The 26,579-nt window shown below is 43.9% G+C and overlaps 1 protein-coding gene across 2 annotated transcripts in view; it reads left to right on the top strand.

Annotated features, from left to right (window-relative positions):
- The first annotated feature begins 18,542 nt into the window (after positions 1-18,542).
- TRIM2 (tripartite motif containing 2) overlaps positions 18,543-26,579 on the top strand; it is a 191,670-nt gene continuing 183,633 nt past the window's right edge. For both annotated transcript variants that reach the window (XM_084972648.1, XM_084972641.1), the window contains exon 1: positions 18,543-18,698. The gene's annotated coding sequence lies outside the window, so the exon portion shown is untranslated. The remainder of the gene's footprint in view (positions 18,699-26,579) is intronic.

The raw sequence follows: 26,579 nt of genomic DNA, 5'->3' as shown, positions 1-26,579 counted from the left end.
AAGCCTCCAGGCAGCTGTCCTCAACTTGTCCCCACGCTGCTCTCCATCTCCCCTAAGTGGACCCCTGCCCCCTCCCAGGCCCCCCTGGCTCTGCTATGATTGGCGGATTGCACACCTCCATCCCCTTCCTGCAGTGCTGCCGCAACCTCTGTGTTGTCTGAACCCCGACTTTACCCCCAGGACCCTGCCTCCTTCAGAGCCGTCTCCCATTGCCATTTCCAAATTATTTCCCTTTTTGTTTTCTTTCAAAACCACAGCTTTGGGAATTTCCTGGTGACCAAGCAGTTAAAGATCTGATGTGTCACTGCTGTGGTATGGGTTCAGTCCCTGGGCTGGGAATTTCTACATGCCACGGGTGTGGCCAAAATAAAATAAAGTAGAATAGAATAGAGTAGAGTGGAGTGGAGTGGAATGGAGTGGAGTGGAATGGAATGGAATGGAACAGAACAGAACAGAACAGAATAGAACAGAGCATAATAGAATAGAATGGAGTGCAATGGAATGGAATGGAATAGAATAGAACAGAGTAGAATAGAATAGAATGGAATGGAATGGAATGGAATGGAGTGGAGTGGAGTGGAGTGGAGTGGAGTGGAGTGGAGTGGAGTAGAATAGAATAGAATAGAATAGAATAGAATAGAATAGAATAGAATAGAATAGAATAGAATAGAATAACAGAATGGAACCACAGCTTATTTGAGCTTGTGTGATGCAGCTACATCACAGCCTGCCTTTCCTCTTTGCTGTTTCTACAACCTCTGACATCCCCCCTCTTCACTAACTCTGCTCCGACTCAGGAACTTCCCCCCAGCCTCTCCTCCTGTCATCATCCTCAGGGGCTTTTACCTCCACGTAGTGGAGCCAACCAACACCAGAGCTGCTAAGTCCTATACTAGTTTCCTGGGGCTGTTGTAACAAGTTACACAGATGAGGTGGCTGAACATAACACAAATTGATTCTCTCACCACTCTAGTTGAAAATCAAGGTGTGGACGGGGTCACAGTCCCCTGAGGGCTCTGGGAGGGACTGTCCCTTGCGGCTTCCACCCTCTGGTGGCTCCAGGTGTTCCCTGGCTTGGCTGTGCGCCCATCTCTTCCCACGGCCTTTTCACAAGGTTCTCAAACATCCCCATCTTCCTGGCTCTCCTATAGGCCCTGGGACCCCCACCCCAAGAGCTTGGTTTCATTGAGCCCCCACTTTCCCTCCCTTTGTCTTATCTGCCTGCCTCATCACCTGTCTCCTTGCCTGCCTGGATGACAAGCTCCATCATTCTGGTCTCTCCTTGGGGGACCCCCTCCATTCCGGTGCTCCTTCTCAAAGCCATACTCTGGGGGCAAAACCCCACCCCTGACCAACTCAGATATTGCCCTTCTACCTACCTGCCCTTGCACGGCTGCCCCAGCAGGAAAAACAACCACGCAATCCATCAGGCTGACTGGTTTCACTGTACATTCACGACCACAGCCGCGCGTGGGCACTTCTTGGCTAGGCTGCGGTTTTCACTGAGTTGCTTTCCCCAGGCAGTGATGGCAGATCTTCCTCCCTCCTCACAGCCCCCATGGAACCTCCTCCCCCGCCCCCTTTAAGGCGAACTCATGACCTGCCTCATCCTTAGCTGTCAGACGGAAGCTCAACTCCCACCCTCTACCCTACAAATGTATCCACACCTACAGCTGTCTCACACCCATCAAAAGCCACCCCTTTGGGAGTGCTCTCATGGCACAGCAGGTTAAAGATCCGGTGTTGTCACTACTGTGGCTCGGGTCACTGCTTTGGTGCAGGTTCGATCCCTGGCCTGGGAACTTCCACATGCTGTGGGCGTGGCCCAAAAAGTTCTTAAATAAACCTAAATATAAAAAATAAATTTTAAAAGATGCTTCCTCTGTATTTGTATACGTGTTTGCATATTTGTATGTATGTACTGTATAAAAATCCACAATTCGGAGTTCCCGTCGTGGCGCAGTGGAAACGAATCCGACTTGGAGCCATGATGTTGCAGGTTTGATCCCTGGCCTTGCTCAGTGGGTTAAGGATCTGGCTTTGCCATGAGCTGTGGTGTAGGTCACAGATGTGTCTTGGATCTGCTGTTGTTGTGGCTGTGGCGTAGACCAGCTGCTGTAGCTCTGATTAGACCCCTAGCCTGGGAACCTCCATAAGCCATGAGTGCAGCCCTAAAAAAAAAAAAAAAAAAAAAAATCCACGATTTAATAAAAACCAAAAAAAAAAAAAAAAAAAATCTTAAAAAAATAAGCCACCCCTTTGCCTGAACTCACCCCCAGAATGGAAGCTCATGGGAGTGGCAGCCTTGTTTGGGTCACTCCGTGCTCTATGACCTGCACCCAGAACAGCACCTGACGTGTATGGACACTGAATGCTTGTTGAGTGAAGGGGGGCATTTTTTCTCTGGTTGTCTCTCTCGTACCATCTCTTCTCTACTAGATCATTCCCACTAACATACAAACACAGGCTGGAATCACCCATCAAGAAAGAAAAATGCTCTTTCCTTGACTCCCCAGCCCTCAGCTTCTCTCTCCTGCCCAGAACAGAGCTTCTCCAGCAAACTGTCTACAATAAAATTACCTCTGGTTCGTCGCCTACCACTCACGCTTCCATCCCTGCTAGTCTGGATTCTGGCTCCATCCCTCCCCTGAAACACCTCTCATCAAGGTCATCAATGACTTCTGGGCTGTCAAATCCAGCTTCATCTAATACAGCCCATCCTGGAAGGTGCAACAAACACAGATGCCCAGTGTCATTTCCTTGAATCACCCTCCCCTCTTGCTCTCCCTGATCAGGTAAGCTTCCACCTTTCCTCCCATCCTACCAGACCCTTCTTAGCCGTCTCCTTCATCCAGTTCTCCTCGCCCTGATCACAACACATGCCCTCTCATTCTCCTCGGTCCTTTTCTTTTCTTTTCTTTTCTTTTCTATTCTTTCTCTTTTCTTTTCTTTTTGATGGATGCACCTGTGGCACATGAACATTCTCGGATGGAGACTGAATCCAAGCCGCAGGTGCAACCTGTACCACAGCCTCAGCAAGATCCTTAACCCAGTGCACCATGCTGGGGATCAAACCTGTGCCTCCACTGGACAACACCAGCTCCTCAACTTGCTGTGCCACAGTGGGAACTCCTCCATTACTTTTTCTTAAGGGTTTTCATCCATGGCTTTGAACACCATCTATTTACTGATGACGTCCGTATTTATTCCTTCATTCGAATATCTCTAACTTGCAGACTCTTACACTCATCCAAGTGCCAGCTCAGTACCTCCTTCAGCTATTTCAGGAGCATCGAAAACTTGACATTTCCTAAATGTCACCCTCTCTTCCCACCCCCTCCACCCAACTTATTTCTTCCACCGGGCTTTTGAAAATGGTACCACCATCATGCTTATGTAGCTGAAGCCCAAGAGCTAGCATCATCCTTGTGGGAATGTTTCTGGAGATAAAATTCTAGAACAGGAAATTCTGGGTTAAAGGCTTGGGCCATTTCTTCAATGCGTAGAGATCTTTGATATGTATTTATCATGAAATACAAATGAGGCTTTGACGCTCCCGATTTTATCATCTCTGGGGTGATCTATGGTGATTGATTTTTTTCCTCTTCTTTTCCTTTTCTTTTTTTTTTTTTTTTTTTTTTTTTTTTTTTTGCTTTTTAGGGCCACACACTTGGCGTATGGAAGTTCTCAGGCTAGGGCTGGAATCAGAGCTACAGCTGCCGGCCCACAACACAGCTCAGAGCAAGGCCGGATCCTTAACTCACTGAGTGAGGCCAGGGATTGAACCTTCGTCCTCATGGACAGGTTCATTACCCCTGAGCCAAAATGGGAACTCCCAGTGATTGCTTTTTAAGTAGGTAGTTTCCTTTCTCTGGAAATCTTCCTCTCTCTGAAGCATTGGTTGAATGTGCTGTTTTTTGGTTGGTTGATTGGTTGGTTTTGTTTTTTGGCCATGCCCACACTGTGCAGGAGTTCCAGGACCAGGGACTGAAGGCACGCCATAGCAGCAACCAGAGCCACAGGAGTGACAACGCTGGGTCTTTAACCTGCTGCACCACCAGGGAACTCCTCCGCTAGGGTTCTTAGATGTGAGAAATGGACACTGACATCAGACGATTCAATTAGAAAAAAAATGTGCTAAAAGGACACTGGGTAACTCATAAGAGCTACAGGGGCGAATGAAAACTGTAGGAACACAAGGCAGAACTCAGCCGGGCTCCCAGCCGAGAACCTGGCTATGAAGGTTCTGCCCACACAACACTCTGGACATCTGTCTGCTGCCACGATGGTTATTGCCTGAGACACAGTCTCCTCATTCGTGCCACTGCTTCACTAAGTCAAGTTTCAAGGCCCCAAGTAGATGGAGCTGCCAGCTCAGCCTGGGTCAGGGCCTCTGCCCTGCCTGGCTTCCGGTTACTGGGAAAGACACGTGGGTCATTTCGATGACCTCCCCCAAGACTCATCAACCTCCAAGGGGGCAGATGTCCCTGGCCACTGCAGCCAGCAACAGATCCTGTCTAGGACTTTAGCCTGGTAGGGTGCCTTGGAGGGTGAAGGGGCAGTGTGTCACGGAAGGTTTAGTTTATGTCATTCTGGAGTTCTGGCCACCAGTCTGTCCTTCTGTCTGTCTGTGAATTCTGCATTTAGGGTGAGTGCATTCTGCATTTAGGGTGTCAGTGGCCATCTTCGTATTCATGCTGGGCCTCTCCTACAAGGTTGTTTTTGTTTGTTTGTTTTGTTTTGTTTTTTTGTCTTTTTGCCTTTTTTAGGGTCACACCTGTGGCATATGGAGGTTCCCAGGCTAGGGGTCTAATCAGAGCTGTAGCTGCTGGTCTACGCCACAGCCATAGCAATATCAGATCCAAGCTGCATCTGGTGACCTATACCACAGCTCACGGCAACGCCAGATCCTTAACCCACTGAGCAAGGCCAGGGATCGAACCCGCACCCTCATGGTTCCTAGTCGGATTCGTTAACCACTGAGCCATGACAGGAACTCCTCCTACAATGTAATAATAATGAGCATGTGGCCAAAGTTTTGTCCCTCCACCTTTTTTTTTAAATCAGAGAGGCTGAGAACACTTCACAAACTGGAATAGGAGAGACGACACAAGGGAAGGACCCAGCTATGAATAAAGCAGGGGTTCTCCCTCCACCCATTGAGAATGGAGCAGGAGGGATGGGGGAGACCAGACTCCCCTTTCTTTCAAGCATTACCTTACACCCGACCTCCACCCTGGCACTTACAGTGGAAACTTGCTGCTTCCATTTCTAACTAGATATACAATCTACTTTCATTTTGGCGACTTGTCAGTATTTTTTTTTTTTTTTTCCGTGAGCTTGGGTGATGAGCCTTGCCCTGGTTTCTAAGGGCTCATGTTCCCCAGCAGTAAACCAGGCCTCCTTTCCTCCCGTGTTTTTGGTTGGTTGGTTGGTTTGTTTTTTCAAAGAAGAGGGAACCAAGGCAGGTACTTAGCAAAAGTGGGCAAAAGGCTGAAGCTTTTGTTCTGCAAGCCCCAACAATGAAGTGCAAGTTAAAAATAACCTGTCACCACTCCCCCATGCCTCCCAGCCTCACCTACCCCTCTTTGGCAGCAGAATCAAGGGATCTGCATTTTTAGTCGGTTCCCCGTGATGGCCATGCATTCTAATGTGAAAGCCATGCCCGGGCTAGCAGTAGACACCAGAGCAGAACAGGACTTTTGGTCTCAGGCCTCCTGGGTAAGTGATAATAAAACAATGGGCAGCAAGCAGACCCTCTGTGAGGGCATTTCCCATTTATTTCATAAATATCTAGTAGCCAACTACAATGGGCAAAATTTCTGCCAGAAAATATTCAGATGACTCTCAGTTCCAAAATTACCTTACCCCCTGTTTTTTCTGTCTTATAAAATAAGGGAAACAGATGACCCAGCAATCTCATTCTTGGGCATACATCTGGAGAAAACCTTCCTTGAAAAAGATACATGCACCTATATGTTCATTGCTGCACTATTCATGCTAGCCAAGATATGCAAACAACCTAAATATCCATCAACAGATGGATGGATTAAGAAGGTATGGTATATATACACAATGGAATACTACTCAGCCATAAAAAGAACAAAATAATGCCATTTCAGCTACATGGATGGAACTAGAGACTCTCATACTAAATGAAGTACGTCAGAAAAAGAAAGGCAATTACCATATGAAATCACTTATATCTGGAATCTAACATATGGCACAAGTGAACCTTTCCACAGAAAATGTTGGAGAACAACCTTGGACTTGGAGAACAGACTTGTGGTTGCCAAGGGGGAGGGGGAGGAATGGACTGGGAGTTTAGACTTAGTAGATGCAAACTATTGCTTTTGGAATAGATAAGCAATGAGATCGTGCGCTATAGCACTGGGAATTAAATCTAGTCACTTATGGATGGAACATAATGGACGACAGTGTGAAAAAAAGAATGCGTATATGTGTGTGAATGGGTCACTTTGCCATACGGTACAAAATTGACAGAACGCTGTAAACCAACTCTAATGGAAAAAATAAAAATCATTATAAAATAAAATAAGGGAAAGAGGTGTTCCCCGGTGGCCTAACAGTTAAGGATCTGGCATTGTCACTGCTGTGGCACAGGTTCAATCCCTGCCCTGGGAGCTTCTGCATGCTGTGGGTATAGCCAAAAATAAATTTAAAAAATAAAATAAAATAAAATAGCTCAATAGCTGGAGTTGAAGGGCCTCGAGTTCCAATTTCCTACAATTTATCCAGTGAGTGGATTTAGCCATGACTATTCCCTAGACACTGTTCAAAAAAGTTTTCAAACACACACACAAAAGGCAGACAAAATAATTTAGCAGATACCCACATGCCAAACGTTAGTACTAAACACATTTGAACATCTTGCAACCTTTCCTTCACACATTTTTGGAAAGAAAGAAATCTTTATAAATGCAGCTGGTGCCCTCACTGCCTTCCCGTGTCTGTCCTTCCTCCTCAGATGTCATGGTCCTGAAACTGGTGTGTATCCTTCACCCATGATTTTATAATCTCAAAATATATGCTGTTGTTTAGTGCATTTATATACCATACTATAGGGCATTTCTGTTCCTTTTTAGGTACAAAAAGCCTCTTGCATCTATCTGGTTTCACACGAGTATTTCCAAGTATTCATAGATCTATTTTGTTCTATTTTGTTTATCTGACACATGGTATTCCAATGTATGAACGTCCCCACAATTTACTTAGCCATCCCCACAGACTGACATTTTCCACTTTCATTTGCACTGTTCGGATGATGATAAATTGCTCCCTGCTGTGGTGATGTCTTTTCTGTTCCCACCAGCACTGGCTGAGGTTTCTGACCTCCCCACTGTCAGGCCAATATCTGGTTATAACATCTTTAACATTTTTGTCAATTTGATAGTTACGAAATGCTAGGTCCAGGAGTTCCCTTCATGGCTCAGCAATTAATGAACCTGACTAAGATCCATGAAGATGTGGGTTCGATCCCTGGACTTGCTCAGTGGGTTAAGGATCCAGCATCACTGTGAGCTGTGGTGTAGATCACAGATGCAGCTCAGGTCCAGTATTGCTGTGGCTGTGGTGTAGGCCGGCAGCTACAACTCCAGTTCGACCCCCTAGACGGGGAACCTCCATATGCCCTAGGTGTGGCCCTAGTAAGCAAAAAATGAAAAAAGAAATGCAAGATCCTTATGTTATTTTGTATTTCTTTGTTTACCAATGAGGTAGAGCCTTTTTCCCTATTATTTATTTATTAATTTATTCATTTTTCTCTTTTGGCTGCCCCTCGGCATATGGAGTTCCTGGGCCAGGGATCAGATCCGAGCCACAGTCACCACCTACGCCCCAGCTGTGGCCATGCTGGCTCCTTAACCCACTGTGCTGGGCCGGGAATTGAACCTCTGTCCCAGTGCTGCAGGGATATCGCTAATCCCCTTCCATTGCCCCACAACTGGAACTCTTTCCCCATTTTTAAATGGCCAGATATTTTTCCTCCTCCGCAAATTGTTAATTCCATACTCTGTTCATTTTCCCATTGGATTGTTTGTTTTTTCTTATTGAAATTGCAGAATTCTTTACGTTTCTGGATTCAAACGCTTCCTTGGTTATATGCATTCTCCTAGTACGTGACTTGAAATTTGGAACCTGTTTGTCAGAGAAAAAAATGTTTGCCTCTGCCCTGGCCCTAGGAGTTCACTGGGCCAGGGACAATTTTTGCAGTATTTTTGGCTTGTGATATCCTCATTCCACAGACAATATGAGCTTGGAATTTTGATTTTGATTTTTCTTTCTCCTTCTCCTCCTCCTTCTCCTTTTCCTTCTCCTCCTTCTTCTTTGCCTGTGCCCACGGCATGCAAAAATTCCCAGGTCAGGGATTGAACCCACACCACAGCAATGACAACACCAAATCCTTAACCTCTAGGCCAGCAGTGAATTCCAAGGGATGTTGACTTCTCATAAGAGACATAAAGAAAAAATCTGCCCAGGCTAGAGATATGCCTCCTTGCCATTACCTGGGCTGCTGGGGAGTTTTTCTAATCTCTTTACAAATAGGGGCTGCCCTCCCGGCCCCCTGTTTAGTGCTGGGTCAGTTACACTGAGCATGCCCAGTCATGGCTCCTATCCCCATTTGGGCATTAGGGTTTGATAGCCCCTGGCCCTTGGGCCCACTCTCCTATTTCTAGCTCACTCACCACTGTAGCTCCAGCTCCAAGGTCCCTTTTTGTTTCTAGCACCTGTTATCATTTACATGTTATAGTTTAACCAGCATTTCCACGAGTTTTAGTTTACCGTGGCCGTGGTGTACTAAGGTTGGCCTGTATCAGTTCCTAAAAACTGAATTTTAAATTTTTAGGAATTTTCTGATCTGGTTGCTAAACACCAACACTGTTAAAAATGAAAATATAGGAGTTCCCTGGTGGTGCAGTAGGTTAAAGATCTGGCCTCGTCACTGATGTGGTTCAGGTAGCTGCTATGGCATAAGTTCGACTCCTGGCCCAGGAACTTCTGCATGCCACGAGCCAAAAAAAAAAAAAAAAAAAAAAAATTAAATCATAGAAGTTCACAGTTAAATACATTAAGATTAAAAACAAAGGTAATAAAACCTCAAAACTTGTCACTTGCAAATTATTGTACTACGTTTTACTGTGCTCTGTGCTCCTGAGGTCATTCACACTTAATTGTATTTGCCTGATGGGATTATTGTGTGATAGTTTCTACTCGGCACTTCTTCCCAACTCTGCTTTCAGGGACATGACGTGGCAGCTTGAAACTGGTCACAACAGGGGTACCCCCAACCCAGAAATCTGCTAATATCACAAATCAGGGCTTGATTTATCATTTGTGGATCAGCGAGCTCAAGGGTTGACAAACTTGTTCCATAAAGGACCTGAAAGTAAATATTTTGTTGTAGCTACTCACCTCTGCCCTGGCAAGACAAAAGCCACAGATACTATGTAGACAAATGGGTGTGGCTGTTTTCCAATAAAACTTTATTTATAAAAGGGGCTCCTAGCCAGAATGGCTTACTAGCCATAGTTTGTCAATCCCCAGTCTAGAATTAAGAGGGTGATGAGAAAATCTTGATAAGGCAGATTAAACTTAAAAGTAGGTCATGTCTAGTGCTGAGGCTGAGAGAGGCTTCAACTTAATGAATATAATCTCCCTAAAAAGACAAAAGACAAGAAAAAAGTCTGGAGTTCCTGTTGTGGCACAGTGGAAATGAATCTGACTAGGAGCCATGAGGTTGCAGGTTCGATCCCTGGCTTTGCTCAGTGGGTTAAGGATCCGGTGTTGCCATGAGCTGTGGTGTAGGTAGCAGACGCAGCTCGGATCTGGTGTTGCTGTGGCTGTGGTGTAGGTCGGTGGCAACAGCTCCGATTGGACCCCTAGCCTGGGAAACTCTGTATGCCTCAGGCATGGCCCTAAAAAGACAAAAGACAAAAGACAAAAAAAAAAAAAAAAAATGACTATACTCTGTCTAAGCATGAGAAATAGTTTAACAGTGAGTCACATACCAGATTTTATAACAATCAATTAGGAAATGAGCTGGCAGATAAAAATGCCACTCCATTTATCAGATCATAGTTGGATTGCAAACCTAAGTTGCCTACAGACATAAGTGTTCTGCAAAGTACAACAAAACATTCTGCCAAAATCAAGTGGTGATATGAAATTTACTATCAAAAATATTTTTTTAATTATTATTTGTAAATTATATGTTACGCACGTCCTTTAAATCCAGACAATGTGTGATAAGTTTATATACACATACAACACTTTGGGAAGAGCTAGTTGTTAAACATTTACCAGAACCGACTGCGGAGAATTGGTCTTGGCTCAATTTGCCATGATGTCAAAACTGCTCTCCAGGAAGTTCCCATTGTGACTCAGTAGTAACGAGCCCAACTAGTATCCAAGAAGATGAGGTTCAATCCCTGGCCTCACTCAGTGGGTAAATGATCCGGTGTTGCCACAGCTGAGGCATAGGTCACAGCTGCAGGTTGCATTTGATCCCTGGCCCGGGAACTTCCATATGCTGTAAGGGTAGCCCTAAAAAGCAAAAAAATCCCAAAAAACAAACAAACAAAAACTACTCTTCATATTCTACTGATTTAAAATTCCATAGCAATCTAATTTCTATAGCTGAAATGCAATTCTTTAGACTTGAAGTAGCTGGATGTTTGTTTGTTTATTCTATGGCCGCACCTACAGCATATGGAAATTCCCGGGCCAGGGATCAAATGCAACTTGCAGCTGTGACCTATGCCTCAGCTGCGGCAACACCGGATCATTTACCCACTGTGTTGGGCCAGGGATCAAACCCATGCTGCCATAGATCCTTAACCCTCTGCACCACAGCAGGAACTCCCTTTGTAATTTTTTTTCTCAATGTTTTCATATTGTACTTCATATGGAAAAACCTTTTTTATTTATTTATTTTATTTTATTTATTTATTTTTGTCTTTTTGCCTTTTTCTAGGGCCGCTCCCTCAGCTTATGGAGGTTCCCAGGCTAGGGGTCAAATCGGAACTGTAGCCACTGGCCTACACCACAGCCCCAGCAACTCAGGATCCGAGCCACATCTGCAACCTACACCACAGCTCATGGTAACGCCGGATCCTTAACCCACTGAGCAAGGCCAGGGATCGAACCTGAAACCTTGTAGTTCCTAGTCGGATTCATTAACCACTGAGCCATGATGGGAACTCCAAATCCTTTTTATTTGTAGTGATTTTTATTTTTTACATTATCATTGGTTTATAGTGTTCTGTCAATTTCTACTGGACAGCAAAGTGACTCAGTCACACATATATATACATTCTTTTTCTCACATTATCCTCTATCATGCTCCATCACAAGTGACTGGATATAGTTCCCTGTGCTGTACAGCAGGATCTCCTTGCTTATCCACTCCAAATGCAATTGTTTGCATCTAATAAGCCCAAATCCCAGTCTATTCCACTCTCTCCCCTTCCCCCTGGAAAATCTCTATCTCAAATCTAGTTTCTTTGTGGTACATACTGTACAGACCAGGCAGGCTGTGTTTCCTGATCCAGACAGAGGAAGGAAAATGGCAGAATGGAGATGAAACCTTCCTGGGAAATGTCCTCAGTTTACCACAGGGAACAGAACCCAATGCCAAGAATCACTCACCTCCCAGGCTCCATGCACAAGGCCAGCAAAAGAGGGAGATCTCAGAGGCGACAGTATACGGAGGGGCTTGGTAAACCAAGATGCAACTGGAGGATAGTTTGTATTTTGAGACATCCTGGGTTTTATAAAGCATCACACTGGACAAATTTCCTTTTCTGGTTTGTAATCTAGAATTCCACGGTATGTTAATTTTTTTTTTTTTTTTGGTCTTTTTTTTAGGGCCACACCCATAGCACATGGAGGTTCCCAGGCTAGGGGTGCAATCAGAGCTGCAGCTGCCAGCCTATACCACAACCACAGCAACGCCAGATCCGACCTACACTACAGCTCACGGCAACGCCGGATCCTTAACCCACTGAGCAAGGCCAGGGATTGAACCCACAACCTCATGGTTCCTAGTCAAGTTTGTTTCCCCTGCGCCACAATGGAACTCCTATGGTATGCTAATTTTATGATAATTACAAAGGAAACTTCTCTATTTCTCCCTGGTTTTCCAAGTTCAATTTGAAAGTGTTGACCAGGGAAAGGGGGAAAACAGGGAATTTTCTTCCCTGACTTTGGTCTTTCCAAGTTTTCAGTGGCTAAAGGGTCAGAATTTACAGACTGATATGGGGCATGCTTATATCTCACATTCTACTAGAGAAGAAATGGCATACATTTGAGGTGGTCCAGTGCCTCACCATGCCTAAAACTTTGACTTGGAGTCAAGTTTAAAGATGAGGTCATGGGACTTCCAGTCATGGCTCAGCAGAAACAAGTCTGACTAGCATCCATGAGGACACAGGTTTGATCTGCAGCCTTGCTCAGTGGGTTAAGGATCTGGTGTTGCTGTGAGCTGTGGCGTAGGTCGCAGATGCGGCTTGGACCTGGTATGACTGTGGCTGTCCTGTAGGCTGGCAGCTGCAGCTCCAATTCAACCCCTAGTCTGGGAACCTCCATATGCCGTGGGTGCGGCCCTAAAAAGCCAAAAAAAGATGAGGTCATGAAGGGAGTTCCCTGGTGGCTCAGTAGGTTAAAGATCTAGCCTTGTCACTGCTATGGCTCAGATCATGACTGTGTCACTGGTTCGATCCCTGACCCTGGAACTTCTGTATGCCACCAGCATAGCCAAAAAAAAAAAAAGATGAGGTCATGAAAAAGCATAACATTTTGACCGAGATTCACCACATTCCCTTAGGGCAAAATATCAAATGAATCTGGCATTTCTTTTCTTTGTCTTTTTTGGGCTGCACCTGCAGCATATGGAAGTTCACAGGCTTCAGGTGGAATCACAGCTGCAGGTGCCAGCCTATACCTCAACTCAGGATCTGAGCCACATCTGTGATCTATGCCACAGCTTGCAACAGTGCCGGACCCTTAACCCACTGAGCAAGGCCAGGGTATCGAACCCACATCCTCACGTCGTGTTCTTAACCCACTGAGCCACAACGGGAACTCCTGGCATTTCTTTATGTGAAAACCTGACACCTAGGCCACGCGTTCTGTGAGGACTGGGATTATGTTCCTGGTACAGTCGGCATCCAAGAAATGCTTTCAGGGTAAAGGAAGGAATGCACATCAGACAAGCCCAGAGAACTGAGTCTGGAAACTTCTACAGCAAGATCCTTAGTTTGAACCCACACTCCTGAGGAAGTGACTCATAGGTTTTATCTGATGGTGAGTAAGACAAATAGGAGCTTCTGTTAGCAGTTCCACAGAAAAGTTGTGTTCATGGCCATGGCATGGCGTGGGCTTGGGTGAGTTCAGTGTTTCACATAAGTACACAGGCTCCTGCCGTCTCAGATACTAGGCTGTCCGGGCAGCAAGGTTGGACAGGAAACTTAAATTCCTTTCTCCACTGGTTTTGGAGACTCAGTCGGAATTTCAGAAGCAAGAATGTCATCACCAAAAAAAACATTGATTGAGTGCCTGCTGTGTGTGGTATATGTGGTGAACGCTAGGCCCTGCGGGTCCAAGGAGGAGAGACAGAGTCAGAATAATGAGCGCAGGGTTACAACCCAGAACTGGCAGGGTCACGGGGCGGGCAGCAGGCACTGGCTCCACGGAGGACAGGCACACACTCAGGGCGTGGGATCAGGGAGCACCTTTGCAGAGGAAGTGACAAGGGCACCAAGAGTTGGAAGGAAACGTTCAGATTTGCCAGGGCTTTAAACCGAGAGCATTCCCATGTGGCACAGCAGAAACAAACCGGACTGGTATCCATGAGGATATGGGTTCGATTCCTGGCCTTGCTCAGTGGGTTAAGGATCCAGCATTGCCATGAGCTGTGGTGTGGGTTGCAGATGCAGCTCGGATCCTCAGTTGCTGTGACTGTGGTGTAGGCTGGCAGCTGCAGCTCCAATTCAACCCCTAGCCTTAGAACTTCCATTATGCTGCAGGTGTGGCCCTAAAAAGCAAAACAACAACAACAAAAACCCCACAGAACTGAAAAGGCTCTCCTTCCCTCTGTCTTCACAGGGGCTGACAGCCTTTGGTGAGTGTTAGAGTCAGAGGGTGTGATGGTTAATTTTGTGTCAACTAGGCTAGACCATAGGGCCAACAGTGCCCAGTTGTTTGGTCAAACACCAGTCCAGATGTTGGTGGGAAGCTGTTTTTTAGATGTGATGTACATTCGAATTAGTAGACTTTGAGAAAAGCCGATCACCTTCCACAGTGTGGGTGGGCCTCGTCTGATCAGTTGACGGCCTTCAGAGAGGAAGACCTGAGGTCCCCTGAAGAGGATGGAATTCTGCCTCTGGATGGCAGCAAAGAAATTCTGCCTGAGTTTCCACGCACCCCACCCCCACCCCCCAACTCAAGACTGCATTTTCAATTCCTGTCTGAACAGCCAGCCTGCCAGCCTGCTCTGAAAATTTCAGACTTAGCAGTGTCCAATAGCCGGATAGCCACTTTCTCAAATATATTTTTTTCTTTTTTGGCCACCCTGTGGCATATGGAGTTCTCGGGCCCAGTGATCATATCCGAGCCTCAGTTGCAGCCTATGCTACAGCTGTGGTCACGCGGGGTCCTTAACCTACTGGACGGGGCCAAGGATAAAACCTGGATCCCAGCGCTCCCAAGATGCCACTGATCCCACTTGGGTCACGATGGAGACTCTGATATCTTTCTAAATATCCAAGTCCTATTGGTTCTATTTCTCTGGAGAATCTTGACTAACACAGAGGGCTTTGTATTGACTCACAGGGTTAGTAAACTTGGGGTCCTGGCCACAGGCCTACACAGCCACCACGGAGGAAATCAGCCCAGCTCTGCTTCTCTGTGTCTTTGCTCCTGTTGGCCCCAACTCTGGGGGATAATCAGATCCCAGCTACCCTGGCAGCGTAGGCAGGCCTGCCCAGGACCCTCGCTCCCAACTGAGCTCCTTTGTCCAATCCCTGCCTCTGATATCTGTATGGCAAGTCCTATACTCTCAGCACTCCAGGGTCCCTTGGTAAGTAGAGCCACAGAGCAGACTGATTTATCTGTGTAGTTTTGCATTTTGAGTCTCAGGGAAATTTTAAGACATTAGGTGTTAGGGCCTCTCCCATTTACCAAGATCACTGGGTCAACCACTATCGAGGAGGCTCTTACACAACACATTTTATTTTATTTTTATTTTATTGATTTATTTATTTTCCTTTGTCTTTTTAGGGCCATAGCTGCAGCATATGGAGGTTCCCAGGCTAGGGGTCGAATCGGAGCTGTAGCCACCGGCCTACGCCAGAGCCACAGCAACGCGGGATCCGAGCCACATCTGTGACCTACACTATAGCTCATGGCAACACCAGATCCTTAACCCACTGAGTGAGGCCAGGAATTGAACCCGCAACCTCATGGGTCCTAATGGGATTCATTTTTGCTGTGCCACGACAGGAATTCCTATTTTATTTTATTTTATTTACTTTCTTTCACTTTATTTTATTTTATTTTATTTCATTTCATTTCATTCCATTCCATTCCATTTCATTTTCTTTTCTTTTCTTTTCTTCTCTTTTCTTTTCTTTTCTTTTCTTTTTGGTCAAGCCCATGGAATACAGAAGTTCCTGGGCCAGGGATCAAACCCACATCACAGCAGTGACCTGGGCCACAGCAGTGACAATGCCGAATTCTTAACCACTAGGCCACCAGGGAACTCCACAATACATTTTCTTTTTTGTGTTTTTTTTTTCAGGGCTGCACCTGCAGCATATGGAGGTTCCCAGGCAAGGGGTCAAATCGGAGCTGTAGCTGCCAGCCTACACCACAGCAACAGCCACACCAGGTCTGAGCCATGTCTGTGACCTACATCACAGCTCATGGCAACACCAGATCTTAACCCACTGAGTGAGGCCAGGGATTGAACCTGCATCCTCATGGATACTAGTCAGTTTCGTTCCCGCTGAGCCAAAATGGGAACTCCTCCACAATACATTTTAATTGACTAGTTCTCCCACCACCCACTCCTGACTGAAGAGAATAAATTGGGTCTTTGTCTTGATTTAGTGTCCTTAGTGTCAAGCATAATGCTTTGAATATAATAGGTGCTTAATAAATGCTTGTACCATTTCAATAACAGATGATGATGAGTGCTTAATATGTGTCTGACCCTATTCTAGATACATGAGACAGCTGCTCGTTTAATCCTCACAGCAAAATCTTATGTGGTGTGTGCTGCTATTATTCCCAATTCACAGAGGAGGAAACTGAGGCACATAGTTATATAATTTTACTAAAGTCACATCAAAGAGGCAGAATCAAGGAGTTCCCTGGTGGCTCAGTGTATTAAGGACGTGACATTGTCATGGCTGTGGCTTGGCCAAAAAAAAAAAAAAGAAAGAAGCAGAATCAAGACTCACACTGGTGTTCCCGAGGCTGCACTCCCATCAGTATGCTGGTTACATAAACCCTGTAAAGTCCGAACTGCCTTTAATAACGTTGGAGGTCAGGGCTCTCCTGCCGATGCCTCCCCACAATTCCCAGGATTAGAACTAGAAGAACTTGATCATTCTGAGCAGTGTTATGGAAGGAGCTCCCGAGTGGGAGTTAAGGACCCAGGGGCTGGCCTACTCCCGAACTGTGGGACATTGTGACTCAGTTTTCTTCTTTATCAAATCAGTGAGGAGTTCTCTGGTGGCTCAGCAGGTTAAGGATACAGCATTGTCATTGCTACATCGGGCTCAATTCCTGGCCCAGGGACTTCCGCTTGTCTCAGTAATCAACGACTTGGCCTGGATGACCTCTAAGGTCCCTCAGTTGCCTAAATGCCATGGGAGGCTCTGTCAGCTCTTTGGGGCTCTTCTACCTGTCAGGTCACTGAATCACTGCAACTTCTCCAACCTCAGTTCCTTCACAATCCCTCTGGGCAATATCCACAGCCCTTCCGGAACGGTCAGTCCCTCTGTGAATCCAGTGAAAGTTAAAGCTCATCCTTTGAACAAAACAATGCATGTTTTATTTTTTTAAATTTATCTTATTGACATATAGTTGATTTACTATGTATTAATTTCTGCTATGTATTAATTTCAACACAGTGACTCAGTTATGCACATAAATATTCTTTTTCATATTCTGTTCCATTACGGTTTATCACAGGATATTGAATAGAGTTCCCCGTGCTGTAGGGTAGGATCTTGCTGTCTATCCATTCTGTACATAATAGTTTTCCTCTGCTAAACCCGAACTCTCAATCCTTCCCTCCCCCACGTCCCCTTCCCCTTGACAACTACAAGTCTGTTCTCTATGTCTGGGAGTCTGTTTCTGTTTTGTAGATATGTTCATTTGTGTCATATTTTAGATCCCACATTTAAGTGATATCATACCACATTTGTTTTTCTCTTTCCGACTTAGTTCACCTCTCCAGGTCTATCCATATTGCTATAAATAGAATTATTTCATTCTTTTTTATGGCTGAATAGTATTCCACTGTGTGAGTGTGTGTGTGTGTGTGTGTGTGTGTGTGTGTGTATCACATCTTCTTTATCCAGTCACCAGTCCACAGACATTGCGGTTGTTTCCATGTCTTGGCTATTGTGAATAGACAATGCACATTTTTATAACCACACCTCTCACTTAGGATTTCAGGGCATTCCCAACCCTGAAGCTGGCCGTCCTTAGGGCCCCAGGATAATAGTTCCTGCTCCAGAAAATGAACAGGAAGTAACAGAAGTTGAAAGCAGCACGGATGGAGGATGTGACCAGAGGGAGGGGTAAGTTTGGCTGAACAGGTTTTGGGTCTGTAGGTGCTGGTAGCAGGGGTGCCTGGGCTCATCCAGCAAGGAAATTGAGCTGGACTCAGGGAGGAAGCCTGCTGAAGGCTCTCCTATGTACGATTTGGTTCTTCTCCTGGGGACCTTCCTGGGAGGAGGTGGCAGGAACACCTGAACCCTTGATCAAAACTGCACAGGCCCCTTTCCTAATCACTCTACCCCAAGAGGGACAATGACTGCCAATGACAACCACAACAACAACACTCACCTCCTACCCAAATGCACCTGGCCTTCTCTGATGCCTCTGGCTTGTGTGCTGCCAGCGTGGCTGCTTCTTTATATATGGAAGCTCCTTCTTTTTAAGAGGAAACTCACTTAATTCAATACCTTAAGGTGCCTTAGGCCAAAAGATAGCCATAGAGATAAAACTCCAGGGAGCTCAAAGCTTTTAACATAATTGCTTCTAAAAATACCTTTTGGAAAGGCATGCTGAAGTTCAAGGTAATACTGTCACACAGACCCTAAGAAAAAGCTGTAGCCGAATCCTTCTCAAACACTGTAATCTTCCGATTGTCTGTCTCTTGTTCTGGGTCTATATCCTGGATTCTGTAACACATCCCTAAAGCTTATGCAAAAGAGCTTATTTTGCTCACGGAGACTTCTTTCTGGTGGCTCCCAATAGCTCAGCCTATCAGCTCTTCTGAACTGTTCACTTACCTTTTGTCCTTGGGGAGACAAATAACCCATCTTTTCAGAGCAGCAGCAAAACCTGCCTCTTTATAGATTAAAGCACGCTTGTTTGCTAGAGAAAAGAACGTGGACAGGAGACCTCAGAAACTAATGTCAATATTAGGAGCTTAAAGACCTGTAAGTACACAAGGGGGCTGGATTTCCATCTGTGTGTTTGCTTGGGGTTGCTTGCTTGAAAATACTCCTCTCTTTGTGTTTACTGAGGAATACTTAGGGTTTTCTTAAAAACAGGCTGTGAGAGTTGCTCTAAGTTTTTCAAAGCATAATTATTTGAGTAAACCTATTCATGTGGATGGGCTGTGTTTTCAGGAGCACACCAGAACGAAATCTGGGATAACACGGGCCTTGATTCGGGGGCAGTCCTGAAGGTCCTACTACCACCATTTTACCACCAGATGTGTGATTCATATTTAGATCTATTGGTTTGCCGTTCAGCAATGCTTGAGTGCATTTCATTCTGGGAAAACACAAGTCAGGCAAAACTGGCTGTGAAATAAATAGGCCTTACTAGGATGGAATTTATTACACTAAGCAAACAATACCATTAAAAAATACACACACATGCTTTCCAGTTTATTTTTATAATGCAAATTTGAGCCTGTCTGTGACAAGTTGCAGCCAAGTTCCAGGCTATTTGTGGAGATTATGAGATACAGTATTAAATATGGGGTTTCTTTTGCTTTTTAAAAATGTACCCTTTTGTTCTCAGTCCTCTGGGTGGACTATGTCTTGTTCTTAGCTGTTCCGGCTTCGCCCCAGTCAAGCTTTGAGTAGCCTGGGGAACGAGTGCCCTCTTCTGGACAATCCACTAATTGCAAATTCAGGAAGCCACGCTTCTGGTCATCTAATAACAGGTCCTGCATCTGAATTTTCTTGGTAGAGAACACAAAAAGCGTAATAGGTTTTGTGCATTCAAAGGGCCTGCTTTTAACTTAGAAGATAAAACAGCTTGCTTTGTAATTTTCAAAGTGATTTGGAAAGACAAGAAGACATCTTATTTTTAACAGTTTTTCTTTAAAAGGTGTGTCCTCAGCAGACACTTGAAAAGATGTTTATCCTCGCTAATTATTACAGAAATGCAAATCAAAACCACAATGAGGTATCACCTCACTCCAGTCAGAATGGCCTCAGCAAAAAGTCTGCAAATAATAAATACTGGAGAGGGTGTGGAGAAAAGGGAACCTTCCTTTACTGTTGGTGGGAATGTAAACTGGTGCAGCCACTGTGGAAAACAGTATGGAGGTTCTTGAAAAACTAAAAATAGGATTACCCTGTGATCCCAAAGTCACACTCCTGAGCATATACCCAGAGTAAACTCTTAATTTTAAAAGATACATGCACCTCGATGTTCACAGCAGCACTATTAATAGCCAAGATGTGAAAGCGAACTAAGTGTTCATTGACAAATGAGTACATAAAATGTGGTATGTGTATATGTGTTTATACATATATATATATAGAGAGAGAGAGAGAGAGAGAGAATAGAATATTACTCAGCCATAAAAAAGAATGAGATGCCTTTTGTAGCAACACAGATGGACCTAGAGATTATCATATTGCATGAAGTCAGAGACAAATATATGATATCACTTATATGCGGAATCTAAAAAAATGATATAGGGAGTTCCCTTTGTGGCTCAGTGGGTTAAGGATCCGGCATTGCCACAGGTGTGGCGTAGGTCTCAAATGCTGCTTGGATCCGGTGTTGCCATAGCTATGGTGTAGGCCTCAGCTGCAGCTCCAATTCAAGGCCTAGCTGGGGAACTTCTATATGCCATAGGTCTGGCTGTAAAAAGAAAAAAAAATTTTTATACAAATGAACTTATTTACAAAACAGAAACAGACTCAGCGACAGAGAAAACAAACCTATGGTTACCAAAGGGGTTGGGGAGGAATAAATCCTAATTTGGAATGAACAGATACACAATCCTATACATAAAATAGATAAACAATGAGAACCTACTCTATAGCACAGGAACTATATTAAATATCATATAATTACCTATAATGGAAAAGAATCTGAAAATATACCTATATATACATATATATGTATTATTGAATCACTTTGCTTACATTGTAAATCAACTATATCTCAATAAATAAAAATAATTTTTTTTAATTAAAAAGATTTTTTAAAAAAATCTGACGTTGAAACCACACCCTGGAATAATTACATCAGTGCCTTTGGGGAGGCGTCCAGGAACCCCCAGTGACTGCAATGTGGAGCCAAGTTTTATTCATTCACTTAGTAAATATGCATTTCATTTTTTAAAAAGTTTATTATTATTATTGTACATCCGTATGGATCACTGAATTAAAATTAAGCTGCTTGGGAAAATGGATATATTTTCAAAGCTTGCTTTCTCTGTCTCGATTTGGATACTGTCCTGAAAGTTTTTCATGTATTTTGCTGAGATGAATTTCTCTCTTCCAAAGTATAAGAAACTTACAGCAGGCACTGAGTTTCCAGGATTTGGTCTAAGTTGGGACCCAATGACCATTTTTAAGTCTCAACATTCCTATAATCTCTTATGTATAACAAAAGATTTTAAAACTTTGAAAATAAACAAATAAATAAAAGGTATGACCTCACTTGATAGCCAAAATTTATTTTTAAAACCTAGTGACTGATTTTCTTTATATAAATTATTTCCTAAAGTATTTGATTTAAAACGCCTTCCTCTTTAGGGAATTCCCGTTGTGGCACAGCAGAAGCAAATCTGACTAGTATCCACAAGAATGTGGGTTCGATCCCTGGCCTTGCTCAGTGGGTTAGGGATCCAGCATTGCTGTGAGCTGTGGTGTAGGTCACAGACGAAACTCGGATCCTACATGGCTGTGGCTATGGTGCAGGCCAGCAGCTGCGGCTCCAATTCAACCCCTTAGCCTGGGAACTTCCATATGCCATGGGTGCAGCCCTAAAAAGACATTAAAGACAAAAAAAAAAAGAGAGAGAGAGAGAGAGCCTGGAAAGGGCCTTGTTCCTCCCTTTATTTGTGGGAATATTCATCTTTCGAGTCATCAGCAAATTTCAGGCTGACCACTTAAGACCTCCTTCAGGTTCCTTAACTTTTGTAAACCCTCAGTTTCACCACATGAAAAATGAGGATAATAGCAGTGATAAAAGCCAGGGTTTAATTAGATAACCCAGGATCTAATTAAAAGTGGGCAACAGGAGTTCCCTGGTGGGCTAGTGGTTAAGGATCTGGCATTGTCACTGCTGTGGCTCGGGTTTGATCCCTGGCCTGGGAACATCCACATGCTGGAGGCGCAGCCAAAAAAATAACTTTTGAAAAAAAGTGTGCAAAAATTGTTAGCTGCTTCCACCCCCCTCCCACCACCACCATCAAAATCACTCTTTCTGTCTTCCTCTGCCTCCCCTCTTTTTCACTTTTTTATTGTAAAATCAAACCTATAAAAAAAAAATAAGAAACACAGAGCTTTAATGAGTCATCATAAGGTGAACATCCTTGTGACTAAAAATGCCAGCCTCCCAGACACCTCTCCCTGGCCCTGTTCCAAGTTCAATTCTTTCCCTTCCCTGGAAAGTAACTACCACGCTGATTTTCATCACCATCACTTCCTTGTTCCTCCACGGGTTTATCAACCAAATACACATGCCTAGACACTGTAGTTTAGGCTGTGCGCATCCCCTCTTATTTTTATGTTTTATTTCTTTGGGGTTTACTTTCACCTACAGGCTCCTCTCCATCCCTTCTTTCCTGTTCAGTTGACCTGTGGACCAGCGGACAGAGCACTTCCCGTCTGTATTTCCCGGACTGCAGATTCATGGTACATTCAGCCCGTCCATGGTCCTGTCTCCTCTATGTGGTGGCTGGACCCAGAGGCTGGATCAGACTCACGCTCAGTCTCTGCTGCACTTGTATCAGGAGACACGTGGTCACGGATCATCTCCCTTTGTGTCAGGTTACCCACTGCCTGACACAAAGGGAATGGGTAACCCTAACCCTAACCCTAACCCCATTCATTCGTTGGGCTCTGCGAGCTGGTGCTGTTCTAATCTCATCGTGTACTTTTCATTTCTTGGTTGGGTATTTGTGTACATTGTGCTTCCCTTCGTGTTGTATTTGCTTTCTCAGTGGCCCCGTTCGCATAGGAAAAGCTTCGTTTTCTTTGCTTCAATGGCCAAGTTTTCAAGAAAAGGAATTCATTCCTGGGATGGTTTGAAAACATGGCTGCAAATTCTTGGGCGCCTCTGGGTTGAAGAGGTGGGGTCTGGGTCCCCTCCTGTTGAATCTGGGAGGGCGTGTAACTGCTTCCACAACAGAGTCCTAGAAAATGTGTGACTTCCGTGCCTGGGTCATAGCAGATCATGCAATTTCTGCCGTGTTTCCTCTTTAGAGCCCTGAGCTGTCTTTGAAGAAACACAGCTACCGTGAGACCACCGTGTTAAGGCTCTCGGGGACCACCCCAGCTGGGCACAGCCTTGGAGTCACTTCCACCCAGGCTCAGAGATGTATCTGTAGCTTCCAGATAATTCCAGTCCCTAGACAAGGTCCCGCGCATTTCCACCAGGCCCTGTTGAAGGGCGGAAATACAGCATCCACAAGCATAAACACAGTCACTATTTTACTCTGCTGAAGCCTTGGAAGGAGCTTGTTATACACAATAGCTAGTCAGAATAATTCCTTATCACCCTCTGAAGGTGACCAATGAGATTTTGATGATGTGTTTATGAACTTGTGTATTTAAAAACATTTTGTTATTTCATTCAGTAGCATTTATTATCCTTTTGATTCCTACACTTCCCCTTATTTGGTCAGTGGTGCCTCTTCAGGTTGGTCTCCGAGTCCTTTGGACATGACTCTTGCGGTCTTTGATAGTTTATTCATATTTGGTAGGACAAGGTAGTCCAGGTTGACGCTGTACCAGGACTGAAATATTTCTGCAGGAAGCCTTGATTTCTTTTAGTGGGAAACGGTGTTTGAAGCCAGTCTGGGTTCTGGAAATGTTCACTGCGGCTGGATTAGGGGATTGTTTCTAGGTCTCTTTTGATAGATAAATAGATACACATACACCAATTGATAGAGAAAAAGTATCTCATGAATTCACACTGATTTCCAATTCAATTCAGGACTTCAGGTTTTTCATATTATCTCTTACCTGCTATAATTATATCTCCCTGAACATAACAATCCTGATTCTCAAGGGATGGTAGAATTAGAATATCCCATAGTATTTATTTACTTTTGCCCATATTACATATATAACAGCCTAAGAATAACACTGCTATCACCAATAAAATTACTGAGAATAGTCTAAAATTTTTGCTTGCATGCTTTCTATTCATCTCTATTATCTTTTACACTTGTTCTGTACCTACATTGTCTTTTTTTTTTTTTTTTTTTTGTCTTTTTGCCATTTCTTGGGCCGCTCCCGTGGCATATGGAGGTTCTCAGGCTAGGGGGTCTAATCGGAGCTGTAGCTGCCGGCGTACACCACAGCCACAGCAATGAGAGATCTGAGTCTCGTCTGCGACCTACACCACAGCTCACAGCAACGCTGGATCCTTAACCCACTGAGGAAGGGCAGGGATTGAACCTGCAACCTCATGGTTCCTAGCTGGATTCGTTAACCACTGCGCCACGATGGGAACTCCTACCTACATTGTCTTTACTATCAGCCACGACAATCTACTTTCTTTTTTTTTTTTTTTTTCCTGGCCACACCCACAGCATGTGGAAATTCCCAGGCCAAGGATTGAATCCCAGCTATAGCGGCAACCTGCGTAGGCCATGACTGCGGCAAAGCCGGATCCTTTAACCCACTGTGCCCAGCTGTGGATCCAACCCTCCCCTCACCAGTGACCCAAGCCACTGCAGTCAGGTTCTTAACCCACTGCACCACAGGGGGACCTCCTAATACTGCCCATTTGATATTTAATTATTTTCTCTTGCATGACTCATAAAAATCTCATACTTGAAATCTCCAGAAAAGATCTTTTTAAACCTCAAATCATATTGGAAGCAGAATTCAGCAGCTCTTTAGAGTTTTATTTTCAGAAGTGTTTCCCTTTCTATGGAATATACAATCAAGCTTTTAAAAGTCACGTACATGGAATGTTCTCTGTTAAGAGAACATACTTTTCTTTTAGATTTTAATTATCAGAAATTCTGACTGCTTTAAAAAAACCTGTGTCATTCATTTATAGGTCTTTGCTCAGTCAGATTGCACATATCTGCATTCCCAGATACTCATTGAAATTGCAGGTTAGAAGCAAGCCAGGTACATCATGTAACATAGCAAAAAAAAAAAAATTTAAACTTATATGTAGCAGAATTCTGTTTGTGAAACATTCATCAGAAATCTGCATGAGCTTGATTTTTTTGGAAATCTTAATTCAAATAATCTGTTCTCTGTTTTGAGTCCTATTTAGTTTCTCCTTAGTAAATAAATGACTTCTTTTATTCTTTCTTTCATGAAACATAAGAGTTTTGGGGTTGTAATTTAAGTTATAGCTTTTACTGTACAATCTTATGAATAATTTCCCAAATTCAGTATTTTTTCTCTTGCTTACCTTCCAGTAGCCATCCATAAGGTCTTTAAAAAACAGTCCATAAAGAGGCATATCGTGTCGAAAATAGATTTTATCCATGATATTAACCAAATTTATAAAACTATGTTTATTTTTGCGTATTACTTTCTTGTCTTTTTCATTTGATAATCTGTTTACATATTGTCACTGGGCAGTATTTAATAAGTGTTATACTATAATTTTTATAATGATCATTTAAATTTTTAATAACTTCCTTTTGACTTAGCGTTATCTAATAAGTCTAAGTGTCACAATAATCACTTTAAACATTTTAGTTCCTGATTAAAATTCCACATAATGAGTATTCTGTAATTTAAGGAACCATTTTCCTGATGCTTGTCATTTAGAGTCTTCTAGTTTTTTCCATTATAAATTATGCTCTAATGAATAGCTTTTAATATCCACGGAGACAAACAGACATACCTTTCCCATTTCTCCCCAACTCCTGAGACAACTGTGAAACTACTTTCTGTCTTTATAGATTTACACCTTCTGGGTAGTTCATCTAATGAATGATTCAATATGTGGTCTTTTGTGTCTGGCTTTTTCACTTAGCATATGTTCCCCCATATTGTAGCATGTGTCAAAACTTCATTCCTTTTTTTTTTTTTTGGTCTTTTTTAGGGCCACACCCACCATATAAGGAGGTTCCCAGGCTAGGGGTTGAATCGGAGCACAGCTGCCGGCCTACACCACAACCACAGCAACACCAGGTCCAAGCCTCATCTGTGACCTACACCACAGCTCACAGGCTCACAGCAACCCCAGATCCTTAACCCACTGAGCGAGGCCAGGTATTGAACTTGAGTCCACATGGATGCTAGTCAGGTTCGTTACCACTGAGTCACAATGGGAGCTCCCACTTCATTCCTTTTTAAGACCAATAATATTCCATTGTATGCATAGGCCCCAATTTGCTTCTCTCTTCATCAGTTGATTTTCTTTTAGATTGTTTCCATTTTTGGACTCTTATCAACAATGCTTCTGTGAATATTCATGTGCAAGTTTTGCATGTGTTTGCAATTCGCTTAGGTAAACCCCTAAAAGTAGAAATGCTGAGTCATATGGTAACTCTAACTTTTTCAGGAACTGCTGAGCTATTTTCCAAAGCGGCTGCACTATTTTATGATGGCACCAGCAGTGTATGAAGTTGTCAATTTCTCCAAATCCTTGTCAACACTTGCTATTATCTGCCTTTTTTTATACAGCCATCCTAGGGGCTGTGAAGTGATTTTTCATTGAGATTTTGATTTGCATTTCCCCGTTGGCTAATGATGTTGAGCATATTTTTACCAGCTTATTGGCCATTTCTATGTGTTCTTTGAAGGAATGTCTATTCCGTTGTATCATTTTCTTCGTATCTTTTAGCCCATTTTGAAAGAGAAAGGCATAACTGTGATCTTTTTTGTGACCTTTTTTCTGGTATCTTTCAATGTCTATAG

The sequence above is a fragment of the Sus scrofa genome, chromosome 8 (genome assembly GCF_054392235.1).
Source record: "Sus scrofa isolate SSC_HxYL_T2T_F1_AM1 chromosome 8, Sscrofa_HxYL_maternal_Yorkshire_Landrace_v2.0, whole genome shotgun sequence".
Taxonomy (NCBI): Eukaryota; Metazoa; Chordata; class Mammalia; order Artiodactyla; family Suidae; genus Sus; species Sus scrofa.
The sequence above is the reverse complement of the archived record's forward strand: the minus strand, read 5'-3'. Positions and strand labels throughout refer to the sequence as shown.